The following is a 20693-nucleotide window of genomic DNA, read 5'->3' as shown; positions in this document are numbered from 1 at the left end:
GTTGGACGCTACACTGTCCGTACAGATGAGCCCCCAATGATCCAGGTAAAATAATTTTGTTTTGATTTTTCAAGTAAAAATCCAGATGAGGAAAATGAAATTTTATACTGTGGGTAAGTTGAAGCACATAGTTTGATTGGTTGATAAGGTCTAGAATGAAACCATTTGCACTACTATGATCGAACATTGTGTTGATTACGTTGTCTTGAGACCCGACCAATATTCCACACTAGTTTTATTGAGATGTTTGATAACCAATGTAGTTAGATTCCGATGTGTCGGACCATATATTTGGGTGATTTAGTACTGTTGAAGAAGCATATGTACGTGGGCATTGCATGCCTGAGCAATTGTAAATGATAGTGACTAGATGGAATGTAACTTGGTATATTCTTGCTGAATAGCAGATTCACAAGATGGTTGATCTTTCGGCTTCCCCTGATCGAGAGGCGATGTGGTACCTTGAAGTTTTGGAGGCTTATAAATTCTTCTATCAGCGTATGATTGATGACCCTATGCATGATTGATACCTTAAAAGCTGTTTTCGATCATTTAGCAGCGACAAGCAGATCAAATACCACTCGTGCAGTTCCTGAACTGAAGTATTTGTGTTAAGTTCCTACACAAAAAACATGCCCATTTTTTTTACTCTTTGTTTGACAAAATGTCACATTGTATATCTCCTTTCGCGTTTGAAATCCCTTGCTTGCTGAAGGTCCAACATCTCTTTAAAAATTGGGCGGGGAGTTGTATGTTCATTGACTAAATTGGAATAGTTTCAATTTAAAGTTTAGCCTCCAAATTTCTCTATTTAAAAGAGAACCATCTAGCTATTTCACAAAGGACTTGTACAGAGGGAAGTATGAATGATATTGTAGAATGAAGATACAGACAGAGGATAGTTGGGATTTGAAAACGGCTCACTTGTTTCATCAACTGTGACATTTACTTTAGCTATTGTCTTTCTGGTAATTGGTAATGACTGATTACCACCGTTCTTAATCTTGATGTACTCTTATTGAATTTTAGCATCCAAATTTCTCTATTTGAAAAGTAAGACTTTTGCAGTTTTGTACTTCAATAGCTGCAATTGAAAATTCACAAAATATTCTCAGGCTCAAACGGAAAATATAATACATAAAGACTTGGGACAGATGGTCCTTTAGTTTGTGCTAGAAAATAACAGGTTTGGCAATTTGACATGCTTGTGGATCCGAACAGATTTCCTTGGCTGTTTACTAGAAAGTGACTTGCATATAGGCACATAAGAATAGAAAACAACTTGGCCAGTGCACTGTGAATTATTTAAAGCAGGTGTTGGACTGTGCCAACCAATTTTCTCAATATTCTAATGAAATTCTTGGGGTTCCTCTTCTAATGAAATTTTCTCTTATTTTACCATTCAAACTGTGAAACATGCATTCACACCTTGAGTTTAAGACCGAGTCACAGACAACGTTTCATTATGTTTATTTGTTTATATGACTGGCTTCGCCCTGGTCCCGGCACAATTGCAGTTCCTTTGTTGCAGCAAACCTTCATCTTCTGGTTTGCTTCTTGTTTTCATTGTTTGCTCTAATTCGCAAAACTAAAAAAGTCAACCCAGACTAGAGAACCTTGGAAGGGGAAAATCATACCAGATGAATCATACTCGACACCCGGGTCAGTCAAATCTAAGGGAAGGAGCAACTAACTTCATTCATAACCAAAAGGAGATAAGGTATGTCCTTTAATTACCTTCTTTGATTTCAGTTGCCCTGTTTTTCATTTGTTAAAAATTTCTTGTTTCTAGTTTGGTTTATGTTCAAATAGCGTTGTTGAACGTTAAACTAATTATGCTAAAAGGATTAGTGATATTATTATTTGTCTGTGCCATGAGGAGTTAGAAAAGTGTTATTCTGTATGTTTAATCATATTCTGTTTCCCATAATTAACATATGGAAAATACAAGCAAATTTAGAAAGGAACTGCATTCAACTCTAAACCGGAATAATTAGGCTAGCAGTTACACAAGATGCCTTAATTCTTGTAGTGTAAATGAAGTACCAGAATTGAAAATGGAAAACAATATATGTACTTACCTTTTAGTCCTTAAAAACCTTAATTTCTTGTGCAAATTAGGTAAGAGAAAGTAGCATGGAGTTCTTTACTGCAATTATTTCTGAGCTCGTTGGCATAATTGCTGACTATACCATTGAACCAATTGGACGCCAAGTGGGTTATCTGATATACTACAGCAGCCACCTTCAAAATCTCAAAAGTCGAGTGGAGAACTTAAATGCTGCCAAAGACAGGATGCAGCATACCATTGATGAAGTTAAAAGAAAAGGTAAAAGGGTTGAAGCCGATGTTGAGAAGTGCTGCAAACTGTGGATTTGATCAGTGTAGAGGTATATACATTCTTGGAAGATGAACGCCACGTAAAGAACAAGTACCTTCTTGGGTTATTTCCCAATCCCATTCTTTATTACCAGATAAGCAAGGAATCAGCAGAATTGGCACAGAAGGTTAAGTTCTATGAGAAAAGAGTATTTCCAAGTGTTTCATACGATGTTCCCCCTCAAGAGATATGTGGCATTCCTTCCCAAGAGTACCTGGCCTTTGACTCGAGGATTTCAGTTGTGAAGAAAATCATGGAGGAACTGAGAAATCCTGATACCAACATGATTGGGGTGTATGGTATTGGTGGAGTGGGGAAGACCACACTTTCCAAAGAGGTTTTTAGACAAGCTACAAAAGAGAAGTTATTTGATGATGTTGTGATAGTACTAGATGTGAATCATAAACCAGACCTCAAAAGAATTCAAAAAGAAATTGCTGAAAAGTTGGGTATGGATGTCCTTGAAAGTCAAACTATAGCAGGAAGAGCATGTCATATATGTGACAGGATTAAAGACAAGAGGATTCTTGTGATATTGGATGATGTGTGGGGAAGACTTGATTTGGAAGCTTTGGGGCTTCCCCGTGTAGCAACTTGTAATATATTGTTGACGTCTAGAAGTCGAGAAGTTTTGTCCTCCGAGATGCATACGCAAAAAGAGTTTCGACTTGAAGTCTTGAGTGAAGAAGAAACTTGGAGTTTGTTTGAAAAGATGGCAGGTGGTGTTGTTAAAGATGATCCCATACTGAAAATAGCAGCCCAAGTAGCCAAAAATTGTGGTGGTTTGCCGATTTTAGTTGTTACAGTTGCAAGTGCATTAAGAAATAGTACTTTAGATGCATGGAAAGATGCCTTGAGACGATTAAAAAGGTTTGAAAAAAAGGGATTGACAGAAAAAGGATACTTGGCCCTAGAGTGGAGTTACAATCAGTTGGATGAAGAGGAGCTTAAGCCGTTGTTCTTGCTTTGTGGAATTATGGCAAATAATGACTACAATATTTCTCTTGGTGATATGTTGAAATATACGATGGGTTTGGGTTTGATTAAAAACGTTGACACAGTGGAAGAAGCACAGAATGCATTGCATTCACTGGTCAAAAGACTTAAAGATTCTTGTTTGTTGCTAGACGGTTCTTATACAAGTGCTTTTATTAATCCATGTGTCAGAATGCATGAACTCGTACGCAATGTTGCAATATGGATTGCATCTAGAGATCAACATGTCTTACTAAGAACAAATCAAGATCAGTTGAAAGACTTGCCAAATCAGGATTTCTTTGAGAAGTGCACTATGATCTATTTCCATTTCTGCAATATCCCCATGCTTCCTGAAGTACCTTGGAAATGTCGAGAAATAAAAATGTTTTATTTGGGTAGTAATCATGGCTCGCTAAAAATCCCATGCAACTTTTTTGAAGAGATGAAAGCACTCAAGGTGTTGGATTTAACTGGACTCTGCATCCCATCGATACCTCCATCTCTTCAATTCTTAACAAATCTTCGAACACTGTGTCTAGATCGGTGTGTGTTGGGCGATATTGCTCTAGTTGGACAGCTACGAAACCTTGAAATTCTTAGCTTTTTTAGATCTCAGATCAAACAGGTCCCAAAAGAAATAGGGAATTTGACTCAACTGAAGTTGTTGGAGTTCACCAGTTGCTCTGAACTTGTACTGATTTCTCCTGATGTTATATCAAGCTTGAAAAGACTTGAAGCTTTAAGAATGGGAATGGACAGCTTTAACCGATGGGAGAATGAAGGTGTCATCAGAAGTCAAACAAGGAGTAATGCTAGCCTTTCAGAGCTGAAGAACTTGTCCCGGCTAACCGCATTAGACATACATATTCTGGATGCTAACATTCTTCCACCAAACTTGTTCCCTCAGTTAGAAAGGTTCCACATACTTATTGGTGAAGCATGGGGATGGAATGATTTTGATAAACCCTTCAAGACACTAAAACTCAAGCTCACTACAAGCGATCAGTTGGACAAAGGTCTTAAAATGCTGCTGAGGAGTTCTGAACACTTATACTTGGATATAATGGAGGGTGTTAACGATATTTTTCATCTATTAAATGGTAATGGTTGTCAGCAATTAAAACATCTCCATGTGCAAAACAATGCTGAAGTTACATCTATTATCAAGTTGAATGCCTTCCCCACCTTGGAGTCACTATGTCTTTACAACCTTGCTAGCTTGGAAAGTGTATGTTATGGCCCAGCAATCGCTGAACATTTCCAAAAGCTACAGTCATTGACACTGTTGAGTCTGCCAAAGCTTGTCAGTTTCCTCTCCAAAGGTGGGACATCTATTGTAACTACAACAATGGGAGAGGTATGTACATTTCATTTTGAGTTGATTTGATTACTAGAGTATGGTTTATCATCATTAGTTTTTCGACCAAAAAAAAGAAAAAGAATCTCAGTTATCTTTCATCATTAGGATGTTATAGCACTTTTTTGGCCATTCTATAGAAGACCATGATACCATTTTTGCTTCTAAACTTCCCTTTTCTTGCGTTAATGGTTTTTTTTTTTTTTTTTTGTTAGAAGTAAAATGATCATAGTTACTACCATACTTACAATCTCTACATATTCGGAAAATGAATTCTGCAACTAATAACATTGATGTACCTATATTCATTTCCTTAACCTGAATTCTGTACTGCAGGTTGTAATGTCCAACTTAACAACCTTGATTGTGCATGGATGTGATAGTTTAGGATTCTTGTTTTCATCTTCTATGGCCAAAAGTCTTGTGCAACTTAAATATCTTGAGATATCCAGTTGTCTAATCATGAAAGAGGTAGTATCATCAAAAGAATCTGGTGCACAATATATGGAAAACATCTTTTATAAGTTAAACCATCTACAGCTACAGCATCTACCAAACCTCACAAGATTTTGCTCAGGAAGTTATATTGAACTTCAGTCCTTGGAGACATTGCATATAGAATATTGTACTAAACTGGAGAGCTTCATCTATGATCCTAGGATCAGGGAAGAAAGGGACTCGGAGAAGGATCTCGAGACTTCTGTGGAATACTTTCTTTTTGACAATAAGGTGAATACATTGTACCTTTATCTGTTTGTTGTATTTGTCTTTCTTTCTGTGCAACATGTATCTAATGTTTCCACTTCAATGAAAAAGGTTAATTTCTTGACAAGTCCTTTATGTATTTTATGTATATCCAAATATGATATGCAGGTGGGACTTCCAAGCTTGGAGAGATTGATCCTCTATGACATACCTATGTTGGTGACAATATGGCACAACCAACTTGCTCCAGAATCTTTTATCAGACTCCGAAAAGTTAACATTTACAGATGCGATAGTTTAATAAATATCTTTGGGGATAGTATTATGCGAAGATTGACTGCTCTAGACACTTTGGAGATATGGCATTGTAGGTCGCTACAAGTGGTTTTTGAAGTTGGAGGAATCAACAGTAAAGAAACATTTGACACATCAACCACTCAGTCAAAAATATTTGAGTGCTGTCAAAATCTGGACTTAGTAGACATCGATTCATGTGAGAGTTTGAAAAGTATGTTTCCAAGCTCAGTAGCCAAAGGTCTTAAACAGCTGAGGATGCTGAGTGTGGATAATTGTGGTTTGGTGGAAATCATTGCAGAGGAAGGACTCGAAACAATGGCTGAGTTTGTGTTCCCAAAAGTAACATCTGTGATATTTAGAGATCTGCTCAAGCTTAGGAGTTTCTACCCAGGAATGCATTCTTGCAGGTGGCCATTACTTGAAGATCTTAAATTTGTGAGATGTCATAATATGGAGATCTTTGCCTCAGGATTTTCTAGTCAGGAAGAACTTGAGTTGGGACATATAATTGCTAAGGTAAGAATACTTTATCCAATCTTCTTAAACAAAATTCCTCTGGCTATATATTAGGAAGTTAGTCCAACTACTGTGTATCAGGTCTCTTTTTTGAGTTGAATTTCTCAACTGCAGCTTATAGGGAACAAATTGACTAAATTATCTTACACTGTGTTGATAACTTATTACAGGATTCATTCCCCAACTTGGAAAACTTGACCTTATGGACACAAGCAGACGTGGAGATTTGGTGTGATCTACTCCCAGCAATGTTTTTTAGCAAACTCAAATATCTTGTATATTATTCTGCAAAATCCTGGCCAGCTGCTTTCCTTACGAAATTAGTCAATCTTGAAAAGCTTGAACTTTATGGCCCTGCACAAGAAATATTTGTCAATGAAGGAAATACTAGTGCGGAAATACATGCAATTGGAACCCAGCTCCCACATTTAAGATCCCTGGAGCTTATAAGAATGCCCATGCTGATGCATCTAGGGGAGCAGAATTCCCAATCAGCAGGCCCAATTTTTCCGAACCTAAAAATTCTAGATGTGTGGCTCTGTGGGAAGTTGAAGAATTTAAGGTCATCTGCCATAACCTTTCAGAATTTAGCAACACTGAAAGTAGCTCGCTGCCATGGACTGGAATATTTGATAACTTCCTCAATGGCCAGGAGTTTTGTGCAACTCAAAAACATGGAAGTCAAAGATTGCTCAAGACTGATTGAAATAGTGGCATTTAGCGACGATGATGATGCAGGAAATGACGTATCTTTCAGCTGGTTGCAACATTTAGAACTTTCTGATTTACCAAGTCTGCGAAGATTTTGTGGGGGCGATTGCAGTGTCAACTTGCCATCTTTAGACACTTTAACCATAACTGGCTGCCCTGTCATGTTGACAATTTCTCCTGAAGGTGTACTCCTAAGTGATTCAAAACCAGAAAGAGCAGAGCGGAAGAGGAAGAGGAATGACTATGAGGATCAAACGGTAAGTTTAAAATATTATTTTACTCCCCACTCTTTCTGGTTTTGCAATATTATGAGGTGTGCTGTATGTAAATTTAATATCCATCTTTTCATTTATTTGTAGGAAGGGTCCGATAACACATCAAGTCTTGCCACATAAGTCTTTTCATTTATTTGTAGAAGTTCAGCGTTATGTGTGCACTGAACTTTTCTACTAATTAAAATAGGAATAATGCTTGTAGATTTCTCTAAGAATCAAGCATTCCCAGTGTTACTTATTCTTATCATCTTCTAGTATGGTTGCCTTAATTACAATAGAAATGTGTTCCAAGCACATTTTGCTTACGTTGGAATGTTACCCGCATCATCTAGTGCTTTCTTCTCGATGATGAACTGGAATATTCGACTAATGTCTTCCCTATTGGTACAGGTAACCTGAGAAACCCGTGGCGCTGCTTATCCATTACTTCTTGTATGCACTTAAGCACATGCTAGACACTCTGAAATTGGTCTTTTCCCCTCCTGCTCTTTGTATACAGAAATGTGTGTTGGACACTACATGGTCTGCCTGGCTGAGCTCTCAATGATCCAGGTAAATACAAATTAGGAACAGAAACATTAAGTCTCTTGGAGGCTACCTGTTTGATTTGTACAGAAAATTGCTGGATATTGACAAGGTGTGTATAGTTTTTGCAGTTGTAAATCATACCAAGTGTGACAATAGAATCATTTTAGGCAGGAATGTTGTTAAGCATGTCAAATCCCGAAAATAGAAGTGTTTGTAACATTTTTTTTTTCTTTTTGATTTGAATGAATGATTTTATACAGAAGCAGTCTGGACAAAAGCAGCAGCAACACTACCAAACACTTTACAAGCTGCACAGGAGTAACAGCAAAGAAGGTTCGAAAGAGCAAACCACTAAGCAATCAACCTTTACAAGGGGAACCAGCTGACACTAGACAATATTGAAGCTAGTGTCATACAAGATTGAAAGCTCTAGGCAGTAGACAATTTGGAATGTGCTATGGCAGTCGCTACAAGGTGATATATGAAATGAGATGGCCATGGATCCAGGTCAATTCTGGTTTTGGATCTCGACCAGATATCTGCATTTCTTCAGCTCTAATTTGGGATGCTTTGTCGCCTCCCAGTTGGGCTGAAGCAGACCTATGGGTTTTGTACCTTCCTCTACAATAGTAAATATAATTCGTTTTAGATGGAAGGATTACTTCTTTTGTGGATGGATCATTTTTTCTGGTTTAATTGGGATTGTATAGTAGTTTGTGTCACCAAGGTTTACGCTTGCTAGCTTGTGTTCGTAATGCATTAATAATCTGTTTATATATAAAATTTGGTTGTCCATTTCTTTCAGAAAAGGTACGGAGCTCATTGTGTTTGGCATAAACTTCAAGACTGTAATAGTGCTCTGATATTTGATTTACTTGTGTCCATTAGAGTCATGATCATCTACTTGATTATTCCCACAATTATATTGCTGAGGAGATGTGAATTCTCCAAGGGAAGGAATAAGATTACAAGACATAAAATTGAGTAACGCACAAGCCATTAATACTTTCGATCATCAATTCTTTGAAATCTCATTCAACAGAGACATGCAATGACAGGACCCGCCCTGGATTTCACCCCAAAATCCGAAGTGGCTCTGCAGGGCCCATCTTAGAAGAAATTCTACTAAAAATTTGGCGGAACTTCCCCTAAAAATAGTCTACCCAAAACTTGTAGAAAAACATTTACACTTTTAAACCATCCATCCTTATTCTCCTGGAGCCACCCTGCTCCCCATATCACAACATTCTCCAATTCACATTACACAATTCCCAACTCAATAACGTAATTCCACGGTTATCAGAGCAATTGTGAAATGAAGGGTATAACAGAATAAAAAGTAAAGAGGGTAAAGGATCAATAAATCCTACAATGCGGAAGCAGTGACAACTATGCCTCAACTCCATGTACGCCCGACCCCAACTAATCTAGCCTGCAAACTGGGCATTTGAAACCGAAGGGCCCAGGGGAAAAGTATTGAAAAAACACGTTAGTGTGAGTGGACAAAAATAAATAATTAAGATGATTTAAATGAAGCAAACTTGAATACTCTCCCACTTATTTAAATTGATAAAATTCAATGCATGCAACGTTTATAAAACATATTTCTTTAAACTCAAAATCTCGTGAAAACATACTAGCCCCGCTGGTTAAGAGAAATCGGACTAGCCCCGCTAGTCAAGTAATAAAAGGATATGGTGAAGAAATATCACCATACGGGTAAAGGAGCCCCTCAGGCTCTACCCTCGACTGCCACTCACACATAGATTGTGTGAGGAGGAGAACTAATAACCTCGACTACCACTCACGTGAGGAGGAGAATCCTCGACTGCCACTCACAAACACAAAGTAAGTGAGGAGGAGACACTAACCGAATGACCCGAGTATGGTGAGGAAAAACAATCGATAACCAGTAAATCCATAAATCCATAAAGCTTCCCCAATATCTCACGAGAAAATAAGTATATTCCAATGACGTCGCCCCGCACGCCAAAACATTCTCGAAGTCATAAACAAATAGGTGAGAAATAATAAATATAACAATCCTTACAAAAACTTCGAGTCCGATAATATGGTAGAAATCTCAAAATCGACGAATAAAATATATTACTAAATTCCGGAAATCACCTCGGAAAATAATTCGTCGAAAAATCATTATAAATCGTAAATTCAAATTCGAGCGTAGAAAACTCTCGTTCTAAAATTAGGATTTCACTTAAAATCGTATATCAGAGATAAACTATCGAAGGCTCAAAATCCGTTTCCGAAACATAATTGAAATAAATCATAATTAATCTCCGAAAAATTAACTCATATTCCCAAAAATAAATCATAAGTCCCAATCCGAGTATAAGAGTTTCATATCCAAAATTCATATGGAAAACAATGCCAAAATTATAATCCAAAGCAAAATATTATGCTCGATAAATAAAATGATAAATAAATTATTATTTCGGAAAAAAAATAATTGCATGAATCATTCTTTGAAAATAAAAGTCCACTCACAGTACTATATAGGCGACCACGCATACGAGTTTCCTTTGTCGAGCAGTAACTCGGTATAGCGCCCTATACACAATTATATTCCGTGAATAACAATTCGGTAATTAAATACGATTCCCAAAATCAATCCTCTTAAGCCAACATCTCTATTTCCTTCTCCGATTCAACCCAAACTTTACCACTAACACCATTCCATTAATTTACAAGTTCTACGCAGATTCGAGAGAAATCCGACGGTCGGATTCTCATAAATCGATAATCAAAATTCTAAATCTTCAAAAATTAGAAATCAATTCAAAACTTCTCCAATCTTCATCAAATTCACATATATAAGCTCTAGATCAAAAACAAGATTTAACTAGCTAAAACAGAACTCATAACATTGCCATACGCGCCTCCACGCACGACCTACAGTGGCCGCGCATGGGCCCCACGCGCCGTCGGCCAACTTCACCTCCGACTACCAAATTTCAGCCACAACATCTACTCAACAAGCCTAATACTTTTCTCAACTACAACAAGTTCCAATTTTACCTTGAAGTGCTCGAATTTGGCCGGTGAAAAATTTCCAGAAATTTCAAAACCCTAGAATCGGGTTTTTGCTTGATTATTCCTCTGCAATGCAAATCTATGCTTGAAGCTTGAGGGGAAATGTCAAATGGCTCGAGGCACTCCTATTGGACTTGGTTTGGTGACCGGAGATGGCCGGAATTGGAAGAATTGGCTAGAAACACCGAATTGCTTCAGTAAGGGTTTTTGCTTCGAATTGGGGTTTTCCGGCCAAATCGTCGTAACCCACGACAACTAGTGTGTAGAGGAGGGAGAGGCGCTCCTAGGATGGCCGGTTGCACACCGTTTGGTGGCCGGACAGCAGTGAATTGAAGGGAAGAAGGAAGAGGCCTCTGAGAGAGAAGTCGGGGTAGGTTTCCGGAAATGGAAACCTACCACAATAACTTTCTATATAGGGAAAATTACTGGTCCCCCCTTTAACTTTTGGTGCGTCAACAGTTCAGTCCCTGTTATTCCAATTTTAACAGATAACTCCCCAAACATTCAAATTTCACACAATTTGATCCAAAATTACCATTTTACCCCACTTATTTTTTTTTTTTTTTTTTATTCTTCTCTCTCTCTCTCTCTCTTTTATACATATGTATATATGTGTGTGTGTGTGTGTGTATTTTTTATTCTTCTCTCTCTCTTTATATATATATATATATATATATATATATGTATGTGTGTGTGTGTGTGAGTATATATGTATGTATGTATGTATGTATGTATGTATGTATATGTGTGTGTATATTTTTATTCTTCTCTCTCTCTTTTTATATATATTTATATGTATGTATGTGTGTGTGTACATATACATATGCAGATACACACACACACACACACACACACACACACACATATATATATATATATATATATATATATATGTATGTATACATATATATCTAATGTGTTTATGTATTTGGTAAGTCTATATACTATGTTTATGTTTCATATTATAAAAAAAATTCACAACTTTTATATATCTAATGTGTGTGTGTGTGTGTGTATATATATATATATATATATATGTATATGTATATGTAGATATATAAATATATGTATAATTTTATACATATGTGTGTGTATATATATAATGTATATGTGTGTGTGTGTGTGTGTGTGTGTGTGTGTGTATATGTATGTATGTATGTATATGTAGATATATGTATATATGTGTGTGCGTGTGTGAAAAAAGGAAGTGAGGGGTAAAATGGTAATTTTGGATCAAATTGTGTGAAATTTGAATGTTTGGGGAGTTATCTGTTAAAATTGGAATAACATGGACTGAACTGTCGACGCACCAAAAGTTAAAGGGGGAACCAGTAATTTCCCCTTCTATATATATAAAAAGTTACTGTGAACAGTAACTTCCACATTTTAGGCCATAACTTTCGCATGCCAACTCCGATTTTTACGTACCACATATGCACGCACTCGGTTTAACGTTCTCTACAACTTTCATGAAGAACATTTTCTCAAATTTTGACCCGAATAAAAAGTCAACTTTTAGGGCCACTAAAAGTATCAAAACAAAGTAAAAAGTGAAAGTAATTGCCGTTTACCATTCAAATGACTAGTAAACCGGTAAATTTAGGTTCGGGACGTAACATGCAAGAAGCCCTTCATCAAAGAATTCCTTCTGCGGGCCGGCCTTTTCTTGGTTAGTTCACCAATACTTTTATGATTCCCCTGCTTAAACAACTATTGCTTAGTTGTGCTTGCAACAAAAGGACCAAAAAAAGCCTAGATATGATTCACCTATTTGAGTGGAAGAGTATTCCTAAATTATTCAAAAGCAGAAAGAGTGCAAATTAACAGAGAGATAGGAATTAGATGATGATGAAACGGTAAGTTTAAAATTATTACTAAACACCTTTAGAACTCCAATATCTTTGAGATTTTTCAATTTCATTAATAGGCCACAATGCAAGGACAATTTGTACACTAGCATCACAACACACTAGGAACTCTTTTAATTTCATATAATGCTTAGTTTGTTGCACCTTCCAATCTCCTTATATTGTTTAAGATAAGCTTGCAAGCTGCTGTATAAAGTGGCAAGTCCAAAACTAAACCTGAGAAAAGATTGTCAATCATAAGCCTACTAACAGGATATCAATAGAAAATTTTTCATTTTTTTCCTCATCTATTTTCAGGTTTTGAACTCGGGTGCGGTCTGACTTTTCAGACATCTTGTAGTTCTCTAATAGAGTTAACAAAACTACTGTTGCAAAACTCGGCAGCAGGAAAGATCTATTGATTGGTGCAAACTTTGCTGATTAGAACCACTATTAGTTCTGTTCTTTTACATGACATGTCCAACTCTTTCGAGAAAAATTGACATTTCCACTAAAACATGATTACTTTTGTCACAGAATTTACACGCCTACCAGGAGTACCAGCGGTGAAGGAGTTGTCATTGCATCCAATCTATGTAATGGATACTCAGTGTATGGGTTGCCCTCCCAAGTAAAATCATTTCATTTTGGCTCATAGAACGATCTCAAATTGCAAAACCTTTTGCAACCACACTTATGGTTGCTTATGGAGTTATGGTAATATATGGTAATAAACAAAATTTCTACGGATGATCAAGTCAGTATAAACCCAGAACAGTGGGCTAAATTTGGGTAGAATTTGTTACCAGAGTTGATGCATTGCGCCTCCTTATATAAGAGATTGCATGTCGGGGTAAGATGTTCTTTCCATAATCTAACCCTGGGTAGGTTTACTTGTCCTTCAAGTATAGGAGAGTTTGAATCCTACTTTCCTTACTTAGGCTGTGTTTGGGGGAGCTTTTCAGCTCCTGTGCTTATAAGCCCCATTCAAAATGGCGTTTGGTAACTGAGCTTCGTGGCAGCTTTTTTCAGAAGCTGCTGTGGCTTCCTTAGATAAGCAGAAGTTGAAGAATGCAGCTTCCAGAAGCCACCGAAATACTGTAGCGGTAGTTACTGTAGATTAATGAAACCTCCAAAATGCCGAAAATTGCCCTTCCAAGCTGAAACAATTTCAGCTCAACCATTTTCGTCACTGTTCCCCATCTCTCTCCCTCATCACACCCGCAGCATCACAGCTCCCCTGCTCCCCCATCTCTCTCCCTCATCACAGTTCAACAAATCTATCAAGGGTACCCAGAAGTACAGAACCTCAATTTTACCTTTTGGGGTAGAATTTGCAGATGAAACCTCGATGACGAAGAACAGGAGATAGCCTAGTCAACGCCGAGTTGATCAACTCCGTCCTACAAGCTCGACCGGTAATGGAGTTCGACGTTTGCAACCCAGCAGGTTCGTGGCTTTCTACTCCAATTGTGGCCAGCTTCCTCCTACTGATGCAACCAAGCCAAAATGAAGCCGGGAAGAGCTCGGAAAGCTGCCGGCGTCGAGGAACCGCGATGGAGGCAAAAGCAAACCAGAAACAAATTCGTCAAAACTTGATTAAATCGGAAAACTAATCATACTGGGGTGTTGAGCATGACGAGTAGGTGGGTTTCCATACCAAATTCAGCTTAATCGGTCTCCGGAAGTTGCAGTGGTGGCCGGAGAAAGTTCGGGGCTTCTCGTCGTCGATTCTCCATCTCCGTTCAATGCATGAACGATCTAAGGACAGAGGGCTGCTGGCGACGGCGAGACGAAGACGATGGTGTATGAGCGCCAACCGGAGGTGACCTGACGGTGGAGCGCCAGCCGGGTCGCGGTGCGTCTCGGGCCAGAGAACTCTGGTTCTCTCCCTCTCTCGATCCTTCTAGTGTTTCCACTGATCAAGGCTCATATATATAGATTGGTGCAATTAACAATGGATGACCCTGATCAAGCGGTGGAGGAAATGGATGGCCAGGATTGCTCTAATGAAATTTATACAAATATTAATCATTTACCAAATAATTAATGCAAAATAATCTCTAATGTCCAATTTGGTCATTCCACAAATAAAAAGCACAAGCCAGTTTAGTTTACCAAACACTTTGTCATTGCTTTTGCCACTGACAGCACTTCTAAAAAGCCAGTTTACCAAACACTCAGCAGCTTTGCTTTTCAGCCACTTATTCTCAGAAATAAGCAGAAGCCAGCTTTTTCTCAAAGAACAGCCATACCAAACATAGCCTTAGGCTCTTCGAGATTCACTCAAATACCACAAGCCTTCAATTTAGGCTAAAAGAGACCCAACCCATTGATATTCTCGAGATGTCGTTCGGGGTATTAATATTGCATTTATGATTTATTTTCGCTTTCGGGTTATTGCATCCAATACTTACAGTATCCAGCCTGTGAATCCCTCTCTTTGGGCTTCCTCATAGGGGATCCTTGCTTGTCATGGGCTTTAAGCCCTTTGTGTATTCTGCTTCAAGCTACCTTCTTCATGTATATTGACCAGCCTTTGCTGGTATCCCATCTATAAAATCCATGCTCACACACACATACCACTTGAGAGCCTTCCTTGAAAGGCTTGAGTGAAACATCCGGCACAACCAAGCATCATCTTTGATCCATGCCGCCATAGCTCCTTGGTAATTTCGCACATAAGCATGGGGGCATGATCCCTTATTGTACTTCTAGAACCTCGGCATATTGAACTATTCCAGAGGATCCGCCAGCCTTTATCCTCATACACAAAGGGTCCTTCGACATCTTGGTGGCATGCTTCTTGGCTCTCTTTTTTCTTAAATCCTGCTGCACCTCCCTTACCAAGGCTGCTTGAGCGTGTCGCCATCCCCTTGGCTCCTCCTCAAGCTCCGGGGACCTCTCTGTTGAATAATAAAAAAAATACCCACAATGTACAAAGCATGTAGCTGTCGCAATTATTCAAAAAAAAAAAAAAAAAAAACAGAGAGAGATGAGGATAATGACAGCAGTTAAACAAATATTTATTTACAAATTATCTCTTTCTCAAATTCAAACAAGTTGAATGGATTGACCAAGCTTGGGCGGGGATAAGCTACGAAAAAGAAAAAGAAAAAAAAAAAACAGAAGCAGAAGAAAGCATTCAAATTGTGATTCAAATATCTCAAAGTGAGATAAGAACAAAGTGGCAGAAGGCGTCCAAGTTCAATCTCAAAGTCAAAGACGAAGTCTCCGATCAACAGCTTATCTTCGTGAGCTTCGGGAGATTCAAATTTCAAACAAATGTTTATCCAGCCCTCTAGAATCTTCACTGCCCCCTATATAAGAAACACAAGGCTGCATAAGAAAGGGGACGGAGAAAAATAGAGAGAAGAGTGAGCCAAGTTTCTGCATCAGAGTAAGGCAGCGATTAGAGGAGAAGAGAGAGTGAAAAGTTGCTACTTACCTGGAAACAACAATCCAATAACGCGAGAGCTTCATTCAGGTATCTTGCTGGTCATCTTCTTCATGGTCTTCCTCGCTACTTTTTCTTTATCATTGCTGATATCTCCATATGAGTGCAGAAAGGCTTGCTTCTTATTTCCATATAGGCTCTATAACCCCTCCTAAATAGCTCCGAAAATGAACCACTCCAACCAAATATACCAACAACAAGGCCATAGCTCACAAAACCCCAAAAACTCTACTGTTGCCCACCAGAAATCAGAAGGACAGAAAACAACAACCAGAAAACATTTTCGAAATACCTTTTATGTTGACGACAAGTGCAGGTTCAGAGAATGAAAGAAGCACGTGCAAAGAGAAGGGATTTCGACAGCTTTCTGATGGCAAAAGAAGAGAAACAAAGGGGTTCACTGCATTTGTTTTTGATGCCTGTATCGCGGTGCGTCCTGCATATGGGTGGCAAAAATGAGTGTCAAGTGAATGCCCGGGGGCTGCCAGTTCACACCAAGTACGATTCTGCGAAGTTCCCGAGTTTCACTACACTTGTCTTTGATGCCTGTATTGCGGTGCGTCCTGCATATGGGTGGCAAGGATGAGTGTCAAGTGAAAGCCTCGGGCTGTTGGTTCACGCCAAGGACAAATCTGCGAAGTTCTGTTCACAATAGTGGGGAAGCTGCTCCAAGACGATCCCTGTGCAGAGTTTCGGCCCCAAGTTATCCACCTGCATCAAAGTCATCATCAAAATGTTGCCTTGAAAGTGAAGTGGCCATCTCTCTATAAAAGGGTGCCTACCTCCAGCCACAAATCTGCAGAATGCTTGGTTTAGCTCACCTTCAATCACAAATCAGCAGCGTGTTCTACTTGGCTCACCTGTTATCACAAAACTGCAGAAAACACAAAGTGGAGGAATTATGGGAATTGTCTCATACTTACAACAAGCACATAAATGCAGAAGCATGCAAGAGTTGCTAGATCAAATTCAAGTGATCAATACAGCAAATTGTACAGGGGAAGCAGTCATGACAGCCTTGGAACATCATGGTGCTACCTTCTTCTAGGATTCCTCAGTACGCATCGAGGATTGAACTCATGTAATCAATCCTAAGACCATCTGAACCATCTGAAGGCCACCTAACAGACTGGAATGAAGCTTGGATGTTTCCTGCAAAATGTAAAACAAGGCAAAGAGATATGTGAATCTTTTCCAAGAAAAGTAATAGTCGTACTCTTGTGGTCAGATTCTCTTACCTCAAAGTCACAAGCACCAAAATACTGGGATGGTTATGTTTTCTTCAAAAGATGTGGTACCTGCAACAGTTTTGATAATTAAAGAGTCAATACCCAGATGACAAGCAAACATGTCTTGACGGTGGAAAATTAATCTATGGTGCTGGTGTAACTTTGATTGGGAATTAAAGACAAAGAGCTTTGAGATATGTGTATATATGTATATTCAAATTGTCATTGTCAAAATTTGCTGCAATTTGTTTTAGCTCTGACCATGAGTCAAACAACAAAGACCAAAAGGCTTTGGAGAATCATAAGTCTAATTATGCTTTGATTCATGTCTCTCTGTGACCTTGAAACGGTGGGATAATGGTTTAAAAATATAAGAAGACTAAAAGTGATGATCACATCTTCCATTAAAGCCTGGCGGTGGGAAACTTATCATCACACTTCAAGATAAAGTTTCTTATGCATAATTATAAGGCCATGGTGCTACTATAGCTCTGAACTAAATACAAAAAGCTCTCAAGCCATGCAACTGGTCAAACATGCAGCAATGCTCCTTTTGAAATGCAATTTAACAGAGGAGCAATCGGTGGTGTTGTCAGCAAATCATAAAGAATTAGATTAAAATTCCCTGGGATGGCAGCTGGTTACCTCGAGGAGAAGCCACGACCAGTTCAACTCGAGATGCCTGCACAAAAAAAAAAAAAAAAGCCTCAGTTTGATATCGGGGTTCATATGTGAGCTGGTAGCTACAAGACAAATGCAATCACTAGTTACCCAGTAAAAATCACAGCAGAGACAAAAGGGGGAAGAACAAGGAGGCCCCAAATTTGCGATATAGAGGGTGGATAAATTAAAGAGATTTACTACTAGAAAATTATTTCTTTGAGTCAGAGAAGCCTTACCCAATGCACGTTCTTGATGGAGAATGCAAAATCAAGTGATGGGTACTCCTATTTATACAGAACCCGGAGTCCAGACTCCTTCTCCAAAGTGAAATATAAGAACCAAGCTTCATCCTAAATGTCATCTTTATCACAAGTTGATGATCACGCCAAGATGTTATCCGAAGGATGCGAAGCTTATCAAGTTGGCCAAGAGGGGAGATTACGTCTGGCTTCTGGAATTTTAGATGGGGGAAGACACCAACTGAGTTTCAAATTGGATGAGTTCAGATCGATACTCACGATGTGAAGGCTTTTTGGGCTCTGTTGGGTGCAAAAGTAAATTAATGGGTGTCCAGATCAATCTATGCACCGCAGTTTTTGGGCTCTATTAAATCACTTGCCCACAAGTTTCGAAGCTCTACGAGGCCCACTCCAAGTCAATCCGAGTCAGCTGAGTTATCCAGCGACAAGTAAAAAGTGGCACAAAATCCAGGGCCCATTACGAAGCTCGGCACATTCGGGTGCCCAATCAGTGGACACTCTACTAAAATGGGGTGCTCACCAAAATATGCTTTCTCGACGAGTTCAAAATACATACCCGTCGAGTAAATATTGGTACAAAACCGAAAAAACCAAAACATTGAACTACAGTGGTTTGATCCCTTCACAGGGTATGTAGGCAGTCTAGATTTAACTCTGGATGCAACCGCGACCTTAACCGAATCCCTGGTTTTCTCTAGACCAAATTCACCAAATCCTTGTGACCACAAAAGTCATCCAAATTTCCTTATTCAAATGACCCTAAAGTCACCCAAACACTTAGCCAAAATTCTTTGGTGGGTCATTTACCTATCAAAGCATCCAAACCTTCCCAAAAATTTGAACTACGAGTGGCTTGATCCCTTCTGGGGTACGTAGGCAGCCTGACAAACACTCCGGGTGCAGCCGCAAAATAAAACAAACACACTCCTCTCCATGGAATTTTTGTCTTCGTTTTTTTGGAATCAAAGGGTCTTCCCTTGCAGCAAGGGATTGTAATTAAGAGATGTTCAGTCTCGAATGGGTCCGAACTTAACATAATAAGAACTCTATTTCTATTTCCGTTAATGAAATAGAGTGAGATTGTGTTGAGTATATTTATTTACTATTTTTGCTCAACACTCTCGGACCTCGAAAACCAAACTTGGTAGTCATCTATACTAGGGTTGAGGATCTCCTAGACCTTGATCGAGTATCCTCCCGATTTTGGGTGATTACTAATTTCAATCTTCTACTAGTATGCTGGCTACTCCTAATGTCACCTAGAGTCATGGGTTCCTAAATGCGTGGATCATTCGTACACTAGTGCCGAGAAAGAGACCCATCCTCAGTGCTAGGCCGGGCTCCAAACGGCTGTGTTGCCAGAGTCGTCACAAGTCTACTAGCTCTGATGGTGACATGTGCCACCAACGCCTCCATGGCAGTCTGCAACTGATCCACGGACTTCTTCAGACCTCTCATATCATGGCTTAAAGATAGCGTGCGGTCTTGAAACTAGAATTTATTATGCTTTAACTGTTGGAGTTGCTGGGCTTGGTTTTGATATCGTCTGTTTCCAAGTCCGCCAAGGTGAAGTTAACTCTTAGGTTCCAAAGGATACTTAGAGCCATGTTGGCACCGTGCTCAGTTTGGTAATCTGGGGTCTCTGCAAGGGGACCTGAGTTAGTCTCTACCCCTTACCGCCCTGTGCCGGGAGTCTCCACCATTGCGTTGTCCTCCTGATGCTTTATCAAAAGTGATTGTTCTTTATTGTTAACCTCCATCACAAGAGTTAATCTCTGAGCTCTGCTCTTAGTGAAAGCACCAATTTGTAAGAGATCAAAACTTCTTCCTCTGTAGCCGGTCACGAACAACCTGCAAAATAAATCTAGGCCAGGTGTGGTACCGGACAAAGACTCTCCGACGATCAAGTCAATATAAACTCAGAACAGTGGGCTAGAGTTGCTTAGAATTCATTACCAGAGTTGATTAAGCATGCCTCCTTATATAGGAGATTGCATGTCGAAGTAAGATGGTCTTTTTCGTAACCTAACTCTAGGTATGTTACTTGTCTTTTAAGTAAATAAAATATAGTTTGATTCTATCTTCCTTAGTTAGGCTATTCAAGATATACTCAAATACCACAAGCCTTTAATTAGCCATATAGAGGCCCAACCTATCTATATTCTCGAAGTGCCCTTCAGGGTATTAATATATTCCTGTGAGATTTTTTTCTCTTTTAGGGGCAATGTATTCAATATTTTCACAGTATCCGAGTTTCGTATCTCTCTTCAGGCTTCATTTTGTAAGGATTCTCGCCATATACGGGCTTACCCTTGGGCCTAAACCCTTTGCGTGTATTCTGCTTTACGTTACCTTCGTTAGGTATAATGATCGTCTGTGCCAATATCCCATCTATAAAAACCAAGCTTCCACACTTACCTCTTGTAAGAAAAGGCACAA

General features: G+C 39.0%; 1 long non-coding RNA gene and 1 pseudogene across 3 annotated transcripts; one reads left to right on the top strand and one right to left on the bottom strand.

Moving 5' to 3' along the window:
* Nucleotides 1-1262: 1262 nt before the first annotated feature.
* On the top strand, nucleotides 1263-7585 carry LOC133733750 (probable disease resistance protein At4g27220; annotated as a pseudogene).
* A 7986-nt stretch (nucleotides 7586-15571) lies between these two features.
* LOC133732142 (uncharacterized) lies at nucleotides 15572-18503 on the bottom strand. 3 transcript variants are annotated; one of them, XR_009856958.1, is made up of 5 exons: nucleotides 18231-18503; nucleotides 17977-18074; nucleotides 17341-17400; nucleotides 16094-17254; nucleotides 15572-15984 (listed from the first exon to the last, which is right to left on the bottom strand). It is a non-coding gene; the product is annotated as an uncharacterized LOC133732142 (long non-coding RNA). The 3 variants fall into 3 exon arrangements; XR_009856957.1 differs by having other exon boundaries at nucleotides 15572-15965; nucleotides 16094-17400; XR_009856959.1 differs by having other exon boundaries at nucleotides 16094-17400; nucleotides 17977-18013.
* Between the last annotated feature and the right edge of the window lie 2190 nt (nucleotides 18504-20693).

The sequence above is a fragment of the Rosa rugosa genome, chromosome 2 (assembly GCF_958449725.1).
Source record: "Rosa rugosa chromosome 2, drRosRugo1.1, whole genome shotgun sequence".
In the NCBI taxonomy this organism is placed as follows: Eukaryota; Viridiplantae; Streptophyta; class Magnoliopsida; order Rosales; family Rosaceae; genus Rosa; species Rosa rugosa.
Note: the sequence above shows the minus strand (reverse complement) of the source record. Positions and strands in the feature narration are given on the sequence as shown.